Source organism: Rousettus aegyptiacus, unplaced genomic scaffold (assembly GCF_014176215.1).
Source record: "Rousettus aegyptiacus isolate mRouAeg1 unplaced genomic scaffold, mRouAeg1.p scaffold_m13_p_8, whole genome shotgun sequence".
Classification (NCBI taxonomy): Eukaryota; Metazoa; Chordata; class Mammalia; order Chiroptera; family Pteropodidae; genus Rousettus; species Rousettus aegyptiacus.
The window spans coordinates 62,938,956-62,961,951 of NW_023416311.1; the positions used below are offsets into that span (position 1 = coordinate 62,938,956).

Here is a 22,996-nt window from a genome sequence, read left to right on the forward strand (position 1 = left end):
ACAACCATTTAAATAGAATCAAACAATTTCTGTCTTTGTTTCTTGGCCTTTTATAAAGGTTTTTTTTTTTTTTTTTTTTTTAAGAAAAAAGTACTCTGAACACAGCAGTTGTTCCTTAATTCTTTGAGGGTTAAAAAAAGAAGAGAAACACTACGTTTTTTTCAGTTTTTTGAGTATCTTGACTCGTTCCAAAGTTTGAATTTAGAAATATTTTGCATTCGGTATGTTTTAAATCAGTAAATATACATGCATTGTATTTGCTTTATATATTTTCTGAAATTTTTATATATTCAAATATATCTATATAGGATATATCTATTTCTATATACATATATGTATATATACATAGGAAGTATGCATGTAATATATAAGATACAGGTGAGAATAGAATCTAAAACAAAGTATGGATTGTAACAGATGTAATGGATGTTCCTCTCAGTATTTTAGAACACAAACAGGAGGGGCAGATCAGTTTCTGAAATGATGTACATCCAGTGATATAAATCAATATATTTTACAATGTAGCTCCATATGGCAAGGATGAATTCTGAATACCGTAATTTAAGTTTGGTAAAGTAGTTCTAACTTACAAACTGTCCTTCAGCATATAACATTTAACAACTTCCTATTGATTTAGAGAGATAATTTGCTGATATCCCAAACAAGAATCACAAAGAAATTATTTACAACTATGAAGCTTATCATCAGCACATAGGAACATGACAAGGAAGAGGACACACTTCATCAGCCTCACATAAAAGAAACCCCATTTCTCCTAACTGTTGTGCAAAATGAGCTTAATTAAAGCAACTGAAATTTTTGCTCAGCGGTCCTCAAGACAGCAACCTTAATGAAGTAACCTCTACAAATATTTTGAGTGCTTTCGTTTGATGCTAAATACACTCTTTGCTTAGAAAGAATTCAAGTCACCTTCAGCTAATACAGCACTCTCTAGCCCACTTTCCCTAGACTAGGGAAGAAGGGTATGCTGAGCCTTCCTTAAAGGGAACACCACAAGAGCAGTTAAAAAAAAGGGGGGGGGGCAGGTGCTGGGAGGAGTGGTGTGAGGCGGGGTTGACAGATTATGTTGGTGAAGTGGGTTTTACCATTCCTTTCTTCAAAAAGTAGCTGTAAAGGTGGCAGACATCAGTGATTCCTAAGACTTGTCTTTAAATCTCTCTGTACACACATAGTGGTAGAGAGAAGGAGACCTCCACTTCTCTCTTTCTATACCTTTGCTTATATCTTTTTTTCCCCCTCTCGGACCATAGAAAACCTGATGATTCAAAAGCAATGTGGCATAGATAGTTTCTCAAACAATTTAAGAAAATATTTCAAAGGATTCATGATTCTGTAAGCTTCTCAAAGATTACTTCTGGTAAATTTGGATTTCCAAATCCTACATTTTAAGTCTACTCCGTCATATATATCCTTTACAGGAAAACTTCTGTGCCTTAAAGGAGTATTATCAACCCTAAAGTTAACTAAGTTCTCAAGAGTTTAACAAAGCAAGGGAAATACTTCAAAAAGTATTTTAGGATATAGAATCCTGGAGTATACAAAGTAATCATGAAATACTGAAAACAAAAACAGAAAAAGTCTAATTTGCATTGTTTAAAAAGCAAATGAGAAATACCTGTTTCTAACTTGGAAAGATAAATAGACTTTATTTATAAGGGGTGAACTTTCCTTTAGAGAACTCTTTCATATTTTAGCAAGACAGGAACTCAAATCTTTATACTTCTTTAAGTCATTAGAGAATATATAACCTCTTATATTCTCTAAGTTATTAGAGAATATATGCCAGGTAAGAATGGCATCTTCTATTATGACTTCCTTTTAATGGATGAAGGTATATTATCACATTTTTAGGAAAAGATTCTAATTATCTGTCATTATGTTGTTTTATTTTTCTCCTGCAATTGTTTCTTACCTCAGTTTCCTTCAGAACTTCTGTAAACAGAGTAGGCTCTCAATAATAACATATTGACTGACTCAATAAGTTAGTCAGCCTGTTCTTCTAACATTATATCATAATATATTTGTTTCTTTTGGTTGGACAAGAGCATATTAAAAGAAACAGTATTCTAAAACATTGTTTCATCGACTGTTTATAGAATAGATAGCCATAGTTGTGACAAGAACTTAGTATGTTGATTTCAAAAGCTCCAGTTGTGTTTTTTGCATAAAGGAAATTTTGGCTCAAAATTTATAGTGATTGTTGAGTTCTCTGTGAACATCAAGTGGTTGGCAGAAGACATGCAAAGCAGGGATCAGCACATAGGGCAGAAGGTCAGGCAGACATCTGTCTTTGCTAAAGATGTACCATGTTCTGATGAACTATGGCAGACTGAGAATGTCAACAGCATCCTCCCAGAGTTAAAAAGCTGGCAAAACTTAGATGATCTCTTTCTTGGATTGGCGGAATTATTTTTGGAGTGATGATTTCTAAATTGTCTCAAATCCTCAATTACATGTACCATTTTTTCTCCCTCAAGCTTAAAAGAAAATCATAACTACTACTAAAATAAGATGATCACAAATTGAGAGTGAGTCACATTGACATGATATAATTTTCCTTCCAGGTTTTAACATGAAGTATATATTTTTTTAATTTTTAAATGCCAGTTTATTTTTTTTCCATACTATTTATACATAATTTTTTAAACTTTTTATTCTTTTATTTCCCCCCTCCCTGCTCCCTTCTGGTAACCACTAGTCATGTCCATGAGTCTCTTTAACATGAAGTATTGAAATGATGCCCAGTTTCCTAAATCACAAAAATAGTGTAGAATACAGTACTATCAGTATAGGACTAGTATGCAGATTCAAATAAGCACAGACCTTTCATTTGTTTAACCAATAATATATTATGCAAGAATATAAGCTTTTGTTTTTTCTTTTTTATTAAATGTATAAATAGCCACTCTTTTCACCTTTACCAGTTCAAACAGTAAAATCAAAAAATTGAAATTTTAACTCCCAGTCAAGCCGCAAAGCAAAAGCAAATATTTTAAAAATTAAACAAATAAACAAACAGAAAAAATGATTATAAAATTGGTGGTAGGAAGCCAATAATATATCTAAATTATCTACCTAGTAGGTTTAAGTCACATACTGATTTTCTCCTAAGAGATTAAACTCGAGTTTTTTTCATCTCTAAAATTCCTCAGACTATGAAATATAATACCTTCAAATACATTCATTTCAAACAATTCAACTTCAACTGGACCAAACCAATTCAAATTCTCCAAGAATTGATTACATAGAGAAGATAGGCTAAGTATATGATGAAATATGACTGACTTGCTGTGTTGAGAAAAATCACTTGTCCTTCAGTTTTTCAATCATAGTAATATCTATAACTCAGCAATATAATGAGGATTATTTTCCATATGATGATTTTGATGTTCCAAGCTAAATTCTAAAATATTGTTGAATTATGCAACAGAATATATTTCTGAAAAAAAATACCTTTTTGTAAAAGTTGGATTTTGTAAATCATGTATTATTTCTTCATTGATATTTTAAGTGCATTTTCAGAGGAGAAAATGGATATAAAATCATACTTTCTGAAATATGCACTTAGTGTTGTTTTTAAAAAAGTCTTAATTTTAATATAAAATAATAAAATGTGAATACATTTTTAAAATAACCGTAGCTGAATCTAATGTTATGCAGAAATGAGTATTCAAAGTCATATTAAATTATTTAATATGAAACTTTAATCTCAGACAGAATCAATAAAATTAATTTACTGTTTGATTATATCTTTTTGTATTAAATGATTTTGACCTGATAAAAAGGCGTTTCTGAACCCAATCTAGGTCAGATCCTCTATTACAAATTCCTAAACATTCTCCTCTATTTTAATAACTGGCCAACTGTATCTCCTATTTTCATTACAAACTTGTGAAGTCCGTAAGGATAGAGACTGTATCAGTCTTGTTCACCATAGGATCTTTATGGCCAGGAACAGTGTGTAGCACCAAAGAAATACTTAAGTGTTAGACTATCTGAACCAAGAAGGGAAGAAGAGAGAAGGGGAGTGAGAGAAGATAATAAAAAGGGAGAGAGAAAAGGAGGGAAAAAGAGGGAGCAAGAGAAAGATAGGAAGAGGAAGAAAAGGAGGAAGGGCTGGGAAGATGGAAGGAGGTAGGGAAGAAGAAAGATAGAAAGGCAATTAAGAGGGGAAAAAAGAACAAAGAAGGGAAAGAAAAACTATTATCATGAATTTAAAGAATAATTAGTTTCTCAACAGTAATAAGATTATACCTATCCTTTAGTTAATGCCCACTAATAAAGATGTTATCTCTTCAAGATAAGTATTATCTCTATTCTACATATTTATGGGGGGTTTTTTTGTAATTAAAAAATATATTCATGAAGTTCTAATACACAACAAAAAACTCAGGCAAATTTTTAGAAATAGATGCCTTAGCTTTTTCCCCTAAAGTTTTATTGACATACAATTGACATATACCATTGTGCTAGTTTTAGATGTATAACATAATAATTTGATAGATGTGTTTGTTTGTTTTGTTTTTTTTTGTTTTTTGTTTTTTTTTGCAAAATGATTACCACAGTAAGTTTAGATAATATCCACCACCTCACATAGTTAAAAATGTTTAGTTTTCCTTGTAATAAAAAATTTTAAGATCTACTCTCTTAGCAACTTTCAAATACACAGCATGGTGTTGTTAACCATAGTCACCATGCTGAACATTACTGGAAATTTGTATCTTTTGACCTCCTTTACTCATTTTGTCCATTCCCAACCCCTAACTCTGGCAACCACCAATCTGTTCTCTGTATTTATGAGTTTGTATATTTTTAGATTCCATATATGTCAGGTCATACAGTATATGTCTTTCTATAATTTATTTCACTTAGTATAATGTCTCAAATAGCAGGATTCCCTTCTTTTTTATGGCTGAATAATATTCCATTGTATGCATGTATTTGTGAGTATATATATAATATTTTCTTTATTCATTCCCTTGCCAACAGACACTTGGGTCATTTCCATGTCTCAGCTGTTATAAATAATGCTGCAGTTAACATGGGAGTGAAAATATCTATTTGGGTTAGTGCTTTTATTTCTCTCAGGTAAACCCTCAGAAATGAATTGCTGGGCCATGTGATAGTTCTATTTTTAATTTTTTGAGGAACTTCCATACTGTTTTTCATAGTGGCTGCACCAAGAGTGCATGAGTTCCCTATTCTCCACATCTTTGCTGTTACTTGTTATTTCTTGTCTTTTTCACAGTAGTCACTCAAACAGGTATGCAGTAACATCTCATGGGTTTGATTTGCATTTACCTGATTTTAATTATGATGAGCCTCTTTTCATGTACATGTTGACCACTTATATGTCTTCTTTAAAAAAAATGTTTACCGATTTTTTAAATTAGATTGTTTGTTTTTTATATACTGAGTTGTAGGAGTTTTTAATATATTTTTGGATAGTAACCTTTTATCATATACATGGTATGTAAATATTTTCTCCCATTCCATAGGTCGACTTTTCCTTTTTTTAAATAGTTTTCTTTACTGTGCAGAAGCATTTTAATTGGATGTAGGCCCACTTGTTGATTTTTGCTTTTGTGACCTTTGCTTTTTGTGTCAAATTTAAAAAATCATTGCTAAGATCAATTTCAAGGATCTCACCCCCTACTTTTTCTTCTAGAAGGGCTGTAGTTTCAGGACTTATGTTCAACTCTTTAATCCATTTTCAATTGTTTTTTGTATGTGGTATAAGGTAGGGGCCCAGTTTCATTCTTTTCCATGTGGTTGTGCTGTTTTCCCAGCACCATTTATTGAAGAGACTATCTTCTCCTCTCTGCATATCCTTGGCTTCTTTCTCATAAATTAATTGACCATATATTTCTGGGCTCCCTAGTGTCTTTCATTAATCTATTTTTTTTTTTTTTTTTTTTGGTTTGGCCAATACCATACTGTTTCAATTATGATAGCTTTCAATTGTAGCTTGAAATCAAGAAGTGTGATGACTCCAGCTTTGTTCTTCTTCAAGATTGCTTTGGCTCTTCGGGGTCTTTTTATGGTCCCAAATTTTAGCATTGTTTGTTTTATTTCTGTAAAAAAAAAAAATGCATTGAATCTGTAGATTTTTTGGAGTTGCATGGACATCTTAACAATATCAATTCTTTTAATCTATGAGCATGGACTATCTTTTTATTTATCTGTGTCTTTACTTTCTTTCAACAGTGTCTTATAGTTTTTAGTGCACAAATCTTTCACATCCTTGGTTAAATTTATTCTTAGGTATTTTATTCTTTTTGATGCAATCGTAGATGGGATTTTTAAAAAAATTCCTCTTTCTGTTCATGATTTGTATAAAACTGAATTTTTATACTGATTATGTATCCTGCAATTTTACTGATTTTTTCATTTCTAACTATTTTGGTGGCATTGTTAAGGGTTTATATATACAATATCATGTCATCTTCCTTTCTGATTAAGATGGCTTTTATCTCTTTTTCTTACCATATGCTCTTGCTGAAACTCCCAGTACTATGTTGAATAAGCACATGAGAGTGGGCTTCCTTATCTTGTTCCTGATCTTAGAGGCAAAGCTTTCAGCTTTTCGCCATTGCGTGTGAAGTGAGCTATGGGCTTGTCCTGTGTGGATTTTATTATGTTGAAGTGTGTTCCCACTATACTCAGTTTGTTGAGAGTTATTATCAGGAATGTGTGTTGAATATTGTACAATGCTTTTTCTGCATCTATTGAGAGGATCATATTATTTTATCCTTCGTTTTATTAATGTGATGTATCCCATTGATTGATTTTTGTATGTGGAACCATACTTACATCCATAGAATAAATCCCACATGACTGTGGTGTATGATCCTTTCAATGTATTATTGAATTCGGTTTGTTAATATTTTGTTGAGGATTTTCTTATCTATGCTTAGAGATATTAACTTGTAATTTTCTTTTCCTGTGGTGTCCTTGTCTTATTTCAGTATCAGGTTAATGCTGGCCTCATAAAATGAGTTTGAAACTGTTCCCCCTCTTTGTTTTTTGGAAGAGTTGAGAATAATTGGTATTAATTCTTATTTAAATGTTTGTTAGAATTTATCGGTGAAACCACCTGGTCCTGGACTTTGCTGGGAAGTTTTTAATTACTGATTCAATCTCCTTACTTTTCAGAATTTCGGTTTCTTTATAACTCAATTTTGGTAGGTTGTATATTTCTGGGAATTTATTAATTTATCCAATTTTTACTTTATCCATTTTCCTAGTTTTTCCAACTTGTTGGCTTATATTTTTTTCTAGTTGTCTCTTATAATATTTTCTATTTTTATGGTGTCAGTCATAAAGTTTCCTCTTTCATTTCTAAGTTTATTTATTTGAGTGTCTTTTTTATATCTTAGGCTTTCTATTTTGTAAAATGATACTTATCTCATTGGATTTTTCGAGATTTAAGTGAACACACAAAATAGAACTTAAACAGCTCTGGAAATATAGTAAATGCTTATTATTATTATTATTATTATTATTATTATAACTTGTTTTGCTGTGCTACTTCTACTAATTATTTTTATCATTACTAGAGTGAGGTTAATTTGAGAATTTTTTACTCAGAACCTTACTCTGAGCAGCAACACCTAGGTTTAAATAAAGGTAGATTGACCTCAAAGCCCACATTCTTTCTACTACAATGAAATGTGACTACTCTGATGTTGGAATACTTCAATTTATGATATGCTATCTCCTTAATATAATTACTATAATCCAAATGTGTATTCAAGACATTCAATTCTCAAATCTATACAGTTTGGAGACTGTATCTGCTCTTAGCCATTCTGTGGATATTGTCATTTTCTTAGAGCAGAAAAAACTGAATGATTTGCAGTCAATCTATGACAATAAAGTGAAAATAACAAGTTCTGTTACTAATTTCTTCATATGGAAACATTTATTTTGTTTTGATCTGCATAAATATTTCAAAAGCAGCAAAGGAGTTTAAGAGGGAATTTCTTCTTGCTTGTTCAAATTTAAAGGGGATAGAGACTCTAGGGTTTTTACTTTTATATAACTTTCCCAAATAGTATAGAATTTAAAACCATATGACTGTTTTTTTTTCCAGTGACTGTTTATTAGAGTTAATATTATTTGAAATTTTGTGTTTTCCTTTTTTCTGCTTAAGCCCTTAGATCATATTGTGATGCCTTCATTTGGTTTTACATTATCCCAAGTTAATGTAAGCCCTCAGGTAATGCTGACAGCTTTTCTGAAAGCACTGAATTGGTGCCCCCTCATCCCCGCCCCCCAAAGTCACAGGTTTCTCTAGGACTCTGATGCCCACAATCGCTGAAATTTCTACATATCGTCAGAGAGTTTACTTGGATAAAAGTAAAAAAATAACTAGCTAATCCTAAATGCATTTTCACTCCAGTTTACTGAGATTAAATTGTTCAGATATTTACCATTACACATTGTTTTTTTGTTTGTTTTGTTTTTCCATTTCTTCATTTCTAGGGTAATATTTGGAATTCAATGTCTTATTATAAACAACATTAATACATTATTAGATCATGCCTGGGTCTGTTCCTGGCATTAAGTAGTTTATATATCTACATCTATATCAATATATATCTCAAATGAATGAATACACTTTTTTTTTTAATATTCTTAAAGGTAAGTATACCTGTTTTTACCTAATGACTTTAATTTCTTTCTGAAAACCATACCTCTTTAGTAGAAGAAGCTCTTAAGTTGGAAGAAAGCCATTAATTTTAATTAGAAATATTACGAAGCTCTTCAACACAATCTAAGACAACTAAATATTTTCACATTAATGAAACAATGAAGATACATTTCTATACATAATTAACAATTTTAAACAAACCATGTTTTCCAAAAAATAGCATAAATAAGGTATCTTGTTCTCTTTTAAAAGTAGATTTTATTATTATTCAGATATGGTGATACCAACAGAACAAAAGACAACTGCTGTTAAGAGACAGTGTGTTATTCACAGTTCCTAAGAGAAGGAGGCACCATGCCATGGAGGCCACACAGGGGAGCACCAGGGTCACTTAGGAGGTAGAGGAAGCAAGGTGGAAATGTGGGCAAGAGCCTTTATTGTCCTTTCCTTGGAAATGACTGAGCAAGGCAGAGTAAGTAGATTTAGGATTAGCTAGTTTGAATAATTTTGGCAGGCTCTGGGGCACAGGTGGAGTCCCTAGTTATCTGGTACCTGGCCCAGGGGTGATAGGACAGGGGAAAGTGGTCCTGAGGGTAAAAGCTCCAGAAAGGAGGCCATTGAGAGGGATGGCCTCTGGATTGATCTGTAAATGAAAAGTGTGCTTATGAGTCCTGTACGATCTTTAGCAATTGACTAACCTGGGGTGGAGCAGTCCTTCCAAGGTCAACAAAATCCCAAGATGTCCAAGCCTCAGATCAAAAACTAGAAAACATGGTTATTACATGCATTCATTCCAGGAGAAAGATAAGACCTGATTCTAAGTGATGAAGGAGAAGTATAGTCATTCCTTGAAAAATGCAGTCCTCTTTCTGCAAACTGTTTTTTAACCAGTTGAGGCACCTGGTTACTATACTTTCAAACTACATTTAAAACAGAGTTGTTTACAGAAAAAAAAAAAAAAACTTTATGGTAAAATAAAACCAAAATAAAAGCAAAACAACGCTTCGAAATGTGTAGAAGTAATATAAGTTGCTGCCCTTTAATTATGCTTGCTTGATATCAGTGTATAAAGTGAGCCATTTTGGGTTCATCCAAAAATGGGGCACAATTTAACTTTTGTTCCTCATATTTTCTGATTATAAAAGTAATACAATGTTAATTGATCCATATTGTTTTTGCCTAAAAGCATAATATTGATTATTACTTATTATAACATTTATTTGATATGTTTTGTGGTGAAAGAAATACTAAAAAATTTGTTACTGTCCCTAAAATGGTATAACTTTTTAAAAATTCTTATAACTAATGATAAACTGATCCCTAATTTGAGATAAGTTTGCTTAAACTATAATAATAGCAACATCTACATTTATATTTTAATAAAGTCTAGCTAGAAAAATAAGTATCATCAATATTTACCTTACTCCAGCTTTTCTCACCATATTTTACAGTATTTGCTTACAACTCAAGCTTGGATTGACTTTTCTAGCTCCTTCTCAGTGCCTAAAAGGATCCTCACAGTTCTCTAAGATGACTGTTTCTAAATGCTGATTCTTTTCTAAGACAAAAGATGTCAAATGCGGTGTGAAGTAGACTGCTTTGGTGTCAGAACCTTTTTATCACTCTTATTGCTGCACAGATTAGTACCTTATCTGTTCCAAAAACTTCTACCTGTAGTCCCTGAGTGCCTCAGCTGCGCTGAACACCTAGTAATCATGTGGCGCCAGACGTCAGTGTTCTCTTCAGAAGTGCCCCGATGTGATTTTGGGGTCCATACTTGCTGCTTAGTATTTCCCCTTAAATAGTAACATTTATATTGTATTACCTTATTTACTGGCGTTCAAACATCTGAAATTTTCAGTTTCATCCTTTTTTTTTTCCTTCATAGCTTTTCTTAAAATGGTCGAACCTCTCATTTAAAATTTTCTGAATGCATAACCAGTTCCAAAATGAGTTAACAATCTTTAAATAATCATAGTAAGTTAAAAATTTCTTGACACTGTTGCTATTTCCCAGAATTCATTCTGCTTGTGTTTTCTCTTTTGAGCCTTCCATCTATTTATCAGTAGTTTGGTTGCCAAGGCTATCATATCATATCTATCTTATTAATTTTTCTTTATTTCTTAGTGTTTCCATAAAAGTCTTGATGAAACATATGCACACCACTGTCACACACCCACAGATATGAAATCTGCAGTTAATAGTTTTTTCCTGTCTGCTTGGCAAAGTGATCAACCATGTTTTATCAAATATAAACTTAAGAGATTTTTAAAATATATATTTTAATGTTTATAATTATCAGCTTCTAGCAATTCTCTCCACCTAATCCCTAACCCTAACCTTGTTTCAGACCTCTTCGGGATGGATAAGGATGCCAATTTCCCCAAAAGCTGATCATTTGTTTATGTTAAAACATGCTTACTGCTTAGGAATCATCTCCTTTGTCAGCTGTTTGGAGACAATAAACACATTCTTTTAGAGTCATTTACTCTGCACAAGGTACTGTACTAGGGGCAGTGAAGAAGGAATGTACTCTTAGTTGACTTAGTAGTTCTATGCAGCTGCCCCAGGTTTGCTATAGAAAGGTGGGGTTCGGGATAGGAGTTCTAGGATCATAGTAATTCTGAAACCTTATATTTAAAAAAAAGACATTTAACATTATAAACATAATAGTGTATAGACTGACTTGACTGAATCATGAACAATTCTTCTTCTGTTCTCATAATTAAATTCCTTTTTACTACCTCTGATTCTCCTTTTGTGCATCTGGGAAAGATGAACAGTAGAAGGGAAAAAAGTCTAACACTCAACTTTGCTTTCGTGTCTCCATCAAGATGTGCTCTGTTGCAGGGAATAGATAATCATTCCCTCAGTAACCTGCCCTGCCACAAAGGAAAAGCATTCTTCAAGCTAATTCTCAGAGATCAGGAAGCAACCTCACTAGATTCCCACACTATGTTAACATGCTGTCTGGATGTTATACTGTTACTCTACTCCTGATAGGAAGAACACAGTTCTGCCTTTCCATATAGAACACAAAATTTGGTAACATATTGCTAATTCGTTCAAAAATTACAATTAGAATACCATAGGTATCATCAAGCAAACAAGATAAGAAAGGTCATAATTTTTATTACATTTCTGTTCTTAAGAGTGAAGAACGATGATTTTTTAAACAAATAAATGAACAAATAAAAAATAAGCAAATATATCAGATTACAGTGAATGTTTCATAGAGAATTAAAGAAAGTGATATGAGGGTGTGACAGGATGTTTACTGCCAATGGGTAGGAAGAGAATCCTCTCTGAGGAAATGATACTTTATCTGGGATCTGAATGATGAGAAGCAGCCAACTTTAATTTCTGGGGAGTTTAATTCTAAACAACACATAGAGCTAGTGTAAAGGTTCTGAGGCAGAGTGAGCTTATTACTTACTAAGAATGCAAATAAACCCAATGAGACTGGAGCCTAATGGTGGAGAAGGTTAAATGTATAATATGAGTTTAGGGAGTGTAATGAGTTAAATAGTGTCTCTCCAAAAGATATGTCTGTGTCCAAAGCCCTACCACTTGTAAATGTTACTTTATTTGGAAAAAGGGTTTTTTTCTGATACAAAGAATGAATCTTGTGATGAGATGTTCTTGGATTACTTGGGTAAATTCTAAATTCAATGACAAGTGTCCTTATAAGAGACAGAAGAAAAGGCAACATAAAGACAGAGACAGAGACTGGAGGAATGTGGCTACAAGCCAAGAAAACTGAGGAATACTTAGTTTGATTTGTTATATGTATATGTTGTGAAATGATATGTCATTTATATCACAAGCCACCAGAAGCTAGAAGAAGCAAAGAAGTATTCTCTGCTAGAGCCACCAGATGGAGTGCAAACCTGCCAACCTCTTGAATTTGGACTTCTGGCCTCCATAATTGGTAGACAATACATTTCTGTTTTTCAAAACCACCCAGTTTTGGGGAATGTGTTATGGCAGTCTTAGGAAACTAAACAGAGATGAACAGTGGGCAGACCATTTGGAACACTGAAGGCAAGTGTAAGGAGTTTAGGAATTTATCTAAGTTTAAAAGAAAACTTTGGAGTTATAAGTGGGGGATGGAGCTGTTAGAGGGCTGAGATGATTTGACTTTCAGGATGGCAGATAAATATGATTAGCTCACACTCTAGTACTAAACATCTTTAGGTTAAATCCTGGCCTCTATCAGTTGTATGGTATGGAGCAGTGTATTTCAAACATCTAAGCCTTACGTTTCCTCATCTAGTTGATTATAATAATAACATCCTAACTTATAAGTTCACCGTGAAATTCAATAAGTTTAAATTTTAAATTATTTTGAAAGAGTGTCTGGCACTTAATAAGAACTTAATAAACATTATATATTGTTTTATTTTTTTAACTTTAGAAAATAGATTTTATAAGGACAAGAGGTGAGATGGGAAGAAAAGAGGAATGCATAAGTCCCAAGCAAGAGTTGGATAAAAGTGGTGATATGAGGAGAAGTGAATGGACTTAGGAAATATTTTAAAACTAGAATTTGCCTTACTTGTATCTAGGAAGTAAGAGAAATAAATAAAGGAGGATGTCTAGATTTCAGTTTGAGTAACTCAGAACATTATAATAATACGAGTTGAGAAGAATAAGACACGGTCCTTTAAAAATCAGAATTTTTATTGTAAAATAAAAGTTCTGTTTTAAATATACTAATTTCTGATGCCTATTAAATATATAAGTCAAAAAGGCAGCTGTGCACATAACTGTGGAGTGTGGGGGTAGATTCTGACTTTAGAAATTAAGACCAGAGATAAAGATTTGAAAATTATAAATCTACAGATAGTCTTTAAACTGTGGACCTGAGTGAAATCACCTAGGGAAAATATGTAGAAATCTCAGTGAAGCTGTTATTAGAAAAGAAAGGGAAAAAAATATAATAATCTTCATCACTTCTTAATAATTTATAATAGTTTACTGTAATATATTTTATTGTAATCAGCTTAGACTGCTATAATAAAATACCGTAGACCGAGAGGCTTAAACAATAGACATTTAATAATACTGTATTTTTAAAACTTGCAAAGAGAGTAAATCTTAAAAGTTCTTATCAAAGAAAAAGATTGTAACTATTCGTTGTGATGGATGTTGACTAGAATTATTGTGGTAATTATTTCACAGTATATACATATATCAAATCATTATATGTTGGTAACTCAAAACTAACATAATGTTATAGATCAATGAAGAAAATATAAAAGAATACATGAGAACAGCAGAATGCATGTTTCCCAACTGCCCATGGAACATTCTCTAAAATAAACCATCTCTTAATCCATAGAGTAAGTCTTAATAAATTTTTTTAAATAAACAAAAACTGAGTCCTACGGAGTATCTTTTCCAATAACAATGAAGTGAAACAAAAATAAAAATAAAAATAGGCATTTACTTTTCACAGTTCTGGAGGCTTAGAAGTCCAAAGTCAAGGTACTGGTAGATTTGGTTTTTGGTGAAAGCCCTCTTCCTAGCTTGCCTTCCCACTATGTCCTCGCATGGCAGAGAGAGAGAGCGCTCAGATCTCAATTCCTCTTCTTGTAAGGACACTAATCCCATCATGGAGCCCCATCCATATGATCTTATCTAAATCTAATTACCTCCCAAAGGCCTATCTTCTGATACCATCACAATGGGGGTTAGGACTTCAATATATGAATGTGAGGGGGACACAATCATTAATTCCATAACATAAACACTCTCCAGGTTATTTTCATCTGCTATGTCTTTATGGTGGAAAGTCTACTTGTAATAGCATAATACTGTGCATTTCTCCATGTTCAGTGGCATTCTGCTGATAACTTCAAATCAGACAGGATGAGTATTTACACCATAGACTTTGAAAAATGCCAAAGCCAGACTTTGCTCCCACAACTTCCTAGAAAACTTGTTTGACATTGGCTAGCATATATTATATATACACCACCAAGCCAAGGGGGGTTTTGTTTGTTTTAAGGATAGAAGATACTGCTGGTCATGTATATGCTTATATTTGTATAATAAGTCTTTTTAGATCTAGAATAATTTCCAGTCTTACTTGTTTAATTCTGTTAAGAGAAAATATAAGGCTCTAAGGATAGGGTTCTTGAGAAAAAAAAAATGTATAGAGAAGGATATTATTGCAAAAGCAATGCTTTTAAGAGGGCAAGAGTGGATTGGATTCAGAACCCAAGTTAAAAAAAAAAAACTGGTCTGAGATAAGTAAGAGGTATCACAGTGACATCAGAGAAAATAACCAGTGTAAGTAGTTTGGTGTACTTTTACAGAAGATACTGAGGCATCACTTCTTTTTCACCTGAGGAAGAAGACAACATTGCCAAGACTATATTTGAGAAGGAGGTCTAATTTACTCAGCTACAGCTGCCATATCCACCCCCCAAATGGAATCATTAGGTAAAGCAACTTGTTCATCATTTCTTTTTTTAGTGCACCAAATCTCCACATATAAAACTATCCAATCAGAAAATTCTTTTCAATTACTTCTGAAAGGTAGATAAGTCTTAGAAATGAAAATACAAACCAAAACTATTTACCTACACTATTTATAAAAATTAATCTCTGAAAATATATGCAAGTCACAGGTCTCAAAAATCCTCCAAATGTACATTAGAAATAAACTCATGGTAAATTTCCCTAAAGTTTATGAAAATCCAAAAATACTGTCAATGTTTTATGAGTGGAATGTTTAGCCCTCAATATGGTCAATACTAAGAAGTTCCATTAGAATGTAGAGCACTTGATAAAATACTCTTTCTAGCACCTAAATATAAAAATTAGAATCTATTATCTCTAAAATGGAGCAGCCTTCAGCCACTGTATGGCCACCATGAGGATAAGTAATCTCTAAAATAAACCCTCAAATTCCTTAGGGTTTAAGCCTCATAACTGGAACTGACTGTCAGATAAGAATAACTCATTTGAGCTCAGAGTAGCCAAAAATTGTTTCATATTTCATTAAATTGCTTCCCCTTACTGACAACTGGAACCCAACCTGGATATTGTGGTTTTATGATTGTGATATAAATTACCATCAGGAAATATTCTGATGTCTGCAGAGCACATACAAGATAATCAACATAGTTTGAACTGATTTTGAACTACCAGACTAGGGTAAGTCTTTTCACATAACTGGAATAATTTCAGTTATTACTGGTTCAATACTGTTAAGAAAAATATGTCATTTCTCTGAGGAGAGGATTTTTAAAAGGTATCCTATATCACAGATATTGTGACACAGATCACTAAGGGAGCAACTCATAAATCAAGTAAGGTATTTCCAATAGATTGGTTACATTATTTGTCTCAGAGAGAGACTCATCCAGGTTAGCTAAAGCGGGTATTATTCTAGATATGTATATATATGGGGCAAGAATGAAGGCAGAATCTCACAGAAATTAAGTATAAGATATATAATAAGGTTAGATCTTAATGTAGAAACAGTATTTTGGGTTCAAAATATTTTTCTATCATAAAGGCAAGAGATAACTCTCCTTTCTAGTGCTTTAATATTAACCTGACACATACTTTTGTGTGCCAGCTGAGTTCTCCACTCACTACCCACAGGCTTCTTCACCTTTTGTTTTCTTCATCTCTTAAATATTGCATAGCTTGCTGCATTCGTTGTTTACTAAGAGTCTTATATGTGCCAGGGACTGTGCATAGCAACAGTGAACAAGACACATGATTTTACCTTCAGAGAATTTGCCTTTTAGTGAGGGAGATGGAGATTAACCAGGAATTCAAGATACATAAAATAAGTATAGATTGTGAAAAGTTCTAGGAAGGAAACAAAGGTTTGCAATTTAAAAAGTTACCTTAGTGGGGCCAGGCAAGGAATGAGTGGTGGGGATGATCAATGCTACTTTACATATAGGGATTCAGAGGAGTTATCCATTTAGAGAGTTGGGGACTGAATGATACAGTAAGGATGTAAAGTGGGAAGGATTTTGATTTAATAATCATAGCAATGGCTTACTGATAGCTCATATTAGCAAAGGACGTTGACCATTTGTTCATCTTCCCCCGAGTACAGGGCAATGCATGACTGAACCAGCCGGGGAAGCCCTATGCTTTCAGTTTAATTCCTTTATTGATTCTATACTTTGCAGCTTCATAGCCAAATAGATTATATGAAGATAACAACTTGTATCTGATTTTATTCATTGCTATATCTCCAATTCCTGGAACAGTTCACACAGTGGGTACTTAAGAAGTATGTATAGAATGAACGATTCAGTGAATGACTTGCTAGAAAATAGGTGGATTAGAGAATGAATTTAAATTTTATCAACCAAGGTAAGAATAATGCACTAGTGTGTTACTCATGAGCTTTCCCTGTGAGCAAGGTTTGCTTGAATTGTCTTAGATATGAAGTTTAGATTTGCATGATCAAAAAACATGTATAAACTGTTTCTTATCCCCATTTAGGTGTATATACATGAAGCCATCAGGACTTAAAAAAAAATAAATGTATAATTTACATTGTAAAATTTTAAACACTAAATACAGAGACTATACTTAACTGTAAGCAGCTATTGAATAAATGAATATATGTTTTTATTCTGTTTAAATGTTGGCTTGGAAAATTTAAGATATAGATTTCTTGTCTATTAAAATATATAAAAAACCTGAAATGATTTAAGATCAAATATACAAAAATTGTCAACCATAGAATTAATTATATTGTTCAATTTTAGATCGTTTCCCCCTCAAATCATAACTTTTGAATGTAGCTTTCAGAACTTTTTGCAGTTATGTGTCCTATGAAATGAAAAATTAATTATCAGGACAAATGTCACCCACAGAAAAGTAGTCACAGAGCATATAAACATTTAATTAGTTTTTTGATATATTTCTTGCAATATATTTTTATTCATTATTCAGTTAAAAATAGTTTTTTGATGTTTCTCAAACTTCCACCCAGGCAAATTCTGGCATGGATATATTTTTTCAGATTGAAACAAATACAGACATCTATTATAAATATATGAGAAAATCATTTCGAACTTTAACGAACAAATCAGATTGTTGACAAAAGATATAGATTTTCTCTATAAATCTGAAAATTTCAAACTGTAAATTGTAACAATATGAAGCAAATTGTCCTTCATTTTTCTGGAGATGAGGATGCTAATTGGACTAATCATGACAGGCATTTACTCACAAATAAGTTCGGGACTAAATATATATTTCTGTAGCCACTGAGGAGGAGGAGATGAGGCATATGAATAACAGCTTTGTTTAAATGCGAATCCTACTTCTCAGACTGTTCAAACAGGGTATGCACTTTAATAAGTGCTGCAGTTCAGATGAGAGACCAATTGCATATTAACAACTTAACCAGCATTAAACTTTGCCTATAATGTCACACTCTTGGTGATTTGTTCTAATAAAAAGTGAGACAATAGTCAATATCTTGCACTATTCTAGATGCTGTCTGGTTTACTTAATAGCAAAACAGAACAAAAATGTGTTATATAGAACAGAAAATGATGCAAAGTTATGTTTTAATATAAATTCTAATAAGCATAAATTATAAATGTTATTAGGTAAAATGTTATAGAACTTCAGATGAGAAAACTGAAGCTCGTAAAATGGTCATGTCATTTAAAGTTAAGCAGTGGGTCAACCTGAAGAGCCGAATGAGGACTCAGGTGCTCAAGTAATCTCCGTTTTCCAGGCCAGTCACAAATTTATATAATTCATTTTAGTAACAGTTACTTATGTTCATATTTATTAATTTTTGACTTAGTAATGTAAACATATGGTACAAAAGCAAAAGAGATGCAGTGGTTTATTTTGAAGAGTGTCTGCTTTCGTCTTTAGTCCATATGTACCCATTCTCTTCCTCAGAGGTAACTGATCATACCAGCTTTTATATTCTAAAGATCTTATAGAAATAAGATATGTGTGTGTGTGTGTGTGTGTGTAAATGTGTATAAATACATGTATGTGTATATGTATATATGTATGCATATTTGTCTTAATGTATAAATGTATATATATATATGTGAATGTGTATTTTCCTTAACAAAATAGGAGCTAACTATACATAATGTTCTGCACCTTTTTCTTATCTCTTAAAAATGTTTCTTAAAGACTCTTCCATATCAAAACATAATTAACTTCTTTAATCCTTTTTGTCTTAGAAAATATATTTTTTTCTATTGTTTGTTGAGTATGAAATACATGCATGTGATACAAAATTTAAAAAGGAGCAAAGAGTCAACAGTGATAATTAAGTTTTTGTCTAATATTCAACCATGAATTTCTCTATCCAGAAGTAAGCAGTCTTCTCTGGTTTCATAGGTTTCTAGTTGCATCTAGAACTGATACAGTTGGCAAATTTGGGGGGTCTAGAAGAATAATAGCTCATTTTACATAGGTCTCTAGCTGCATCTAGAACTGATACAGATGGCAAATTCCAGGGTTTTGAGTCTGGTGTCATAATTAGGTGAGATTTTGGAGGATCCTGGGATGGCAGTAGCATATATTACAATGGAAAGGATGTGATTAAGTCCAGATTAGACTTTCTGGAAGATGAGAAGCTCATGACTCCCTCACTTTAATCACCCCAGAAGAAGAATCTCCTTGCTAACCTGTAGGCTACAGATGTATGAGGGATTCAAGCTGTACCTTAAAGAACTTCCCTGCAGACTAAGTTGCTGATCTTCAGCTTTCATTCATTTTGCTAGGCACAATATTTTGTATTTGCCTAGTGTAATGCCAGGTTGGCACATGGAACCTTCTCTGGGATTTAACATGTAAGACCTTTAACCCTGAAAATTATTCTTTTTGTGAGTCTTATAAGACAATAGAGAGGAATCTTTGCAGTTAGTAAGGAACAAGGGCTTGTTATCTCTCCCAAATTAGTGTTCCTTTCTTGTTCTCATGACACTTGGAATACCCCCTAACATTATAAAATCTCAACATACAATTCTGAACTTTCTGATGCTCCATGAAGTCCAGGCAGTTACAGATGTCACCCCTTCCTTAGTAGTTATTAAAAATTAGAATTAAAATACTGCCCACTATTACCAGCCATTATGTGAGAGGCAGGAGTCATTTTGAGTGTTGGCTCCTAATTGTACTCTCACCCTAAAGCTGTTCTAGTCTGTGATTCTATGTCTCAATGATATAGAAGAATCATTGTGCTAAAAGGAAGAATCTAGCATGTAATAAGGAAAATGGTTATCATTTATCTGAATCACTGTTTTCTGGATCATAAATACAACCTCATTTTACTGTGGGAATGAGGAGAAAGTGTTTGAAATTAATCTTCTGAACCATCAATGGTACCCAGAAGGGAACAGAGGTAAATCTAAGAAAGCAGGACTTCAGTTACTCCAACCTGTGGTTCACTTATTTCATCTGTAATCATTACTATTACTTTTGGAGTGGTAAATGGTTAAGCCTACACAAGCATTGTTGGATTTAATCTTCACAGCTACTCCATGAGGTAATCTATTATTTGCATCATTTTCAAATGAAAACTCTAAGTCTTGGGAACTGAATTACCCGGTCTTGCGGTCAATAACTGTCAGGGCCTTACTCAAACATACGTGCAAACATGACATAAAAGACAACACTGTTAAAATTATGTTCCATCTCTACTTTATAGGTTTTATTTTTATTTAATTTGTTGCTAAAATGTTTGAGAACAGTTGGATCCCTCATTATAGAAAATCTAACATAATTTTAATTCAAAGTTGCTTCTAGGATATAAAAATTGTTTTTAAAAGTACAAAGTTTTTGAAAAAAAATTAGAAGTAATCATTTACCCACCCATTATGTTCTAACTTAACTTTTTAAATTTTGGTATCATGGTAGATTTTAACATGTAGAATATACCACCAGATACCAACTTATAGTAGGGTAAATATATATCTTCTGGCACCATCATGGAAAATTAAAGTTTGATAGTTAAGTTATAATGTCTTAAATATGTCAAACTGAAATTTCTAAGAAAAATTTAAAGCACTGATGCCTCAAGCTTTCTTTTACTGAAATACCTTGAACCAACAATTCTTTAGAACACCCTAAAGTGTTTATAGAGGAAAATTAATAGTGACTCTAATTGTATGCCAATGTAGTAAAGTGCTAGGTTAATACACAAAGTTATTGGATGCGGAAAGATATTTTCTTCTTGACTTAAACCTGGCATTTCTGTGAAGGACAATGCTATTCAGCCAGGTTTAGTATTAATTCAAAACATTTAAAATTTGATTTACTGAAAATATTTTAGGAGAAACCCTTAATGAATGATGAAATAAATGAAAAAGCATATTCTCAGCAGACATCCATCAATCTCAGTTATCTTATAGTACTCAAGGCTTGGCAACTATATTCTTCAACAATCCGGAATAAACTACATTTTCTCATAGTTTTCAAATCTTTGCAATGTAATTTATAAGTTTAATCATATTTATGAAGATGTTAGGTTAAAATGTAAGTAATGAATTTTTAAATCTATAAAGAAAATGTCTAATATATAGAAAAATATTAAGTTGTGGGAAATATATTCTCATATACTTTTCATTACCTTTAAAATTATTTTTGCTATGTCATGACTCAGAAAAGTTTGTCATAATCAAAACTCATCTTCCTTAGTCACTGGATTTCTACCTAGAAGATGAGATATCCATCAGGCTAGGAGAGGAGTGATGAAGTTATGACTTCTGCTAAAACAAGTTCTGTTCTAGGGCCTAAGTTATTAAAGCTTTTAGTCAAAAATAATAATGATATTGGAAATAGTGATAAAAGTAATAATAATAAAAACATTATATGTAAAGGATATTTAGAGTATAAATAGACATTAGAAGTAGCTTTACTAACCCTCTTTTTTGGCAAGTAATGAAAGGTTAAGGAAGTTAATTTACTCATGTTGACATAGAGTATGAAGTTGATACTTTCTTAGCTTTCTTTCTAAATTCCATGTTGCTATCATTTACAATTGTGTTAAAAATTGTGTAATTTATTGTCCTTACCTCAAGTGGCTGCATTTCACTCTTAGAGTTACAATGACCATGTTTTGTGGATAATAAAACCCCATGAGGAATTTAATAGTAATGAAATGGTCAAAAAATACTAAATGCAATATACTTTCTTCCTAAAATGCTGATAAATATAAATCAAGCATGATAATACTTCAGTTTATATCATATATAATTTTTAATGAATTGCACTTTGTATTGATATTGAAGATTTCTCATTGCCAGGGATAGGAATCTTAGAAATATAAAACCCATCAAAAATATATTTTCCAATACTATGTTACCTATAAGCACCAGTACATTTAGAAAATATTTTGCTTGATACAAAATAATGCCCATTTGGGGGAAAATGATTCATTAACGTAAATTAAGATCTCCTGATGTATATGTGGGGAACACTTCATGGCTGTCAAAACCTCTGCCTAGCTGTACATGGCAGGGATTAAGTGTTCATTATGCTTTTTAAAATTATGTGTTATCTAAATTACAGATTATGTCTACAGTCAAGCTACCCTGAACAAGATCGATCCCATCTGATTTCAGAAGCTAAGTAGGGTCAGGCCTGGTTAGTATTTGGATGGTAGACCACCTAGGAAGACCAGATGCTGTAGGCATAAAATATTAAAAAAATCAGGGATCGTAATACAAAGTCCTTGCAATCCGTGAGGTCAACCAAGGGTTGTCACACCTATAAGTAAGTAAGTAAGCAAGTAAATGAGTGAGTGAGTGAGTGAGTGAGTGAGTGAGTGAGTAAGTAAGTAAGTAAATAAATAAATAAAAGATTTTAAAACTGACCAAATATATTATGTAAAAGAACTCTCAGAATTCTGATTTTATATGGAATGCCTACTGTACTAAAGCAGTTTGCACGGCTAATGAGATAATGTACATTAGGGTTATGAATTGCAAAATCTTCAGGTCACTGGTATGTGAATTTATCCATTCATTTGGTAAGTATAAAAAGTCTACTGCATGAGACACAGGGAACATAGACAATAGGCCTTTGAGGCATGAATAATTCTATTTAATATAACTCCTTTATTTCAATTTATGAATACCTGGCTCAGGAAAGATTTGAATAGCCAAATACAGGTTTTTGTAAGCACTTTATTAAGTGTAAACTTCTAGACCCTTTCTGAAACAATTTATGTCTCTCTTAAAATCAAGATTATGGTCATGGGATGCATAAGGCAAAAAAACCCTAATAGCATTTTTTCTAATAATGCAGATATATTAAAAATTCAACTTGATGAGACCTGTTTTCATATTT

The 22,996-nt window shown here is 32.4% G+C and overlaps 1 pseudogene; it reads left to right on the plus strand.

Moving 5' to 3' along the window:
• Positions 1-22,221: 22,221 nt before the first annotated feature.
• LOC118607032 lies at positions 22,222-22,340 on the plus strand (annotated as a pseudogene).
• Positions 22,341-22,996: the final 656 nt, after the last annotated feature.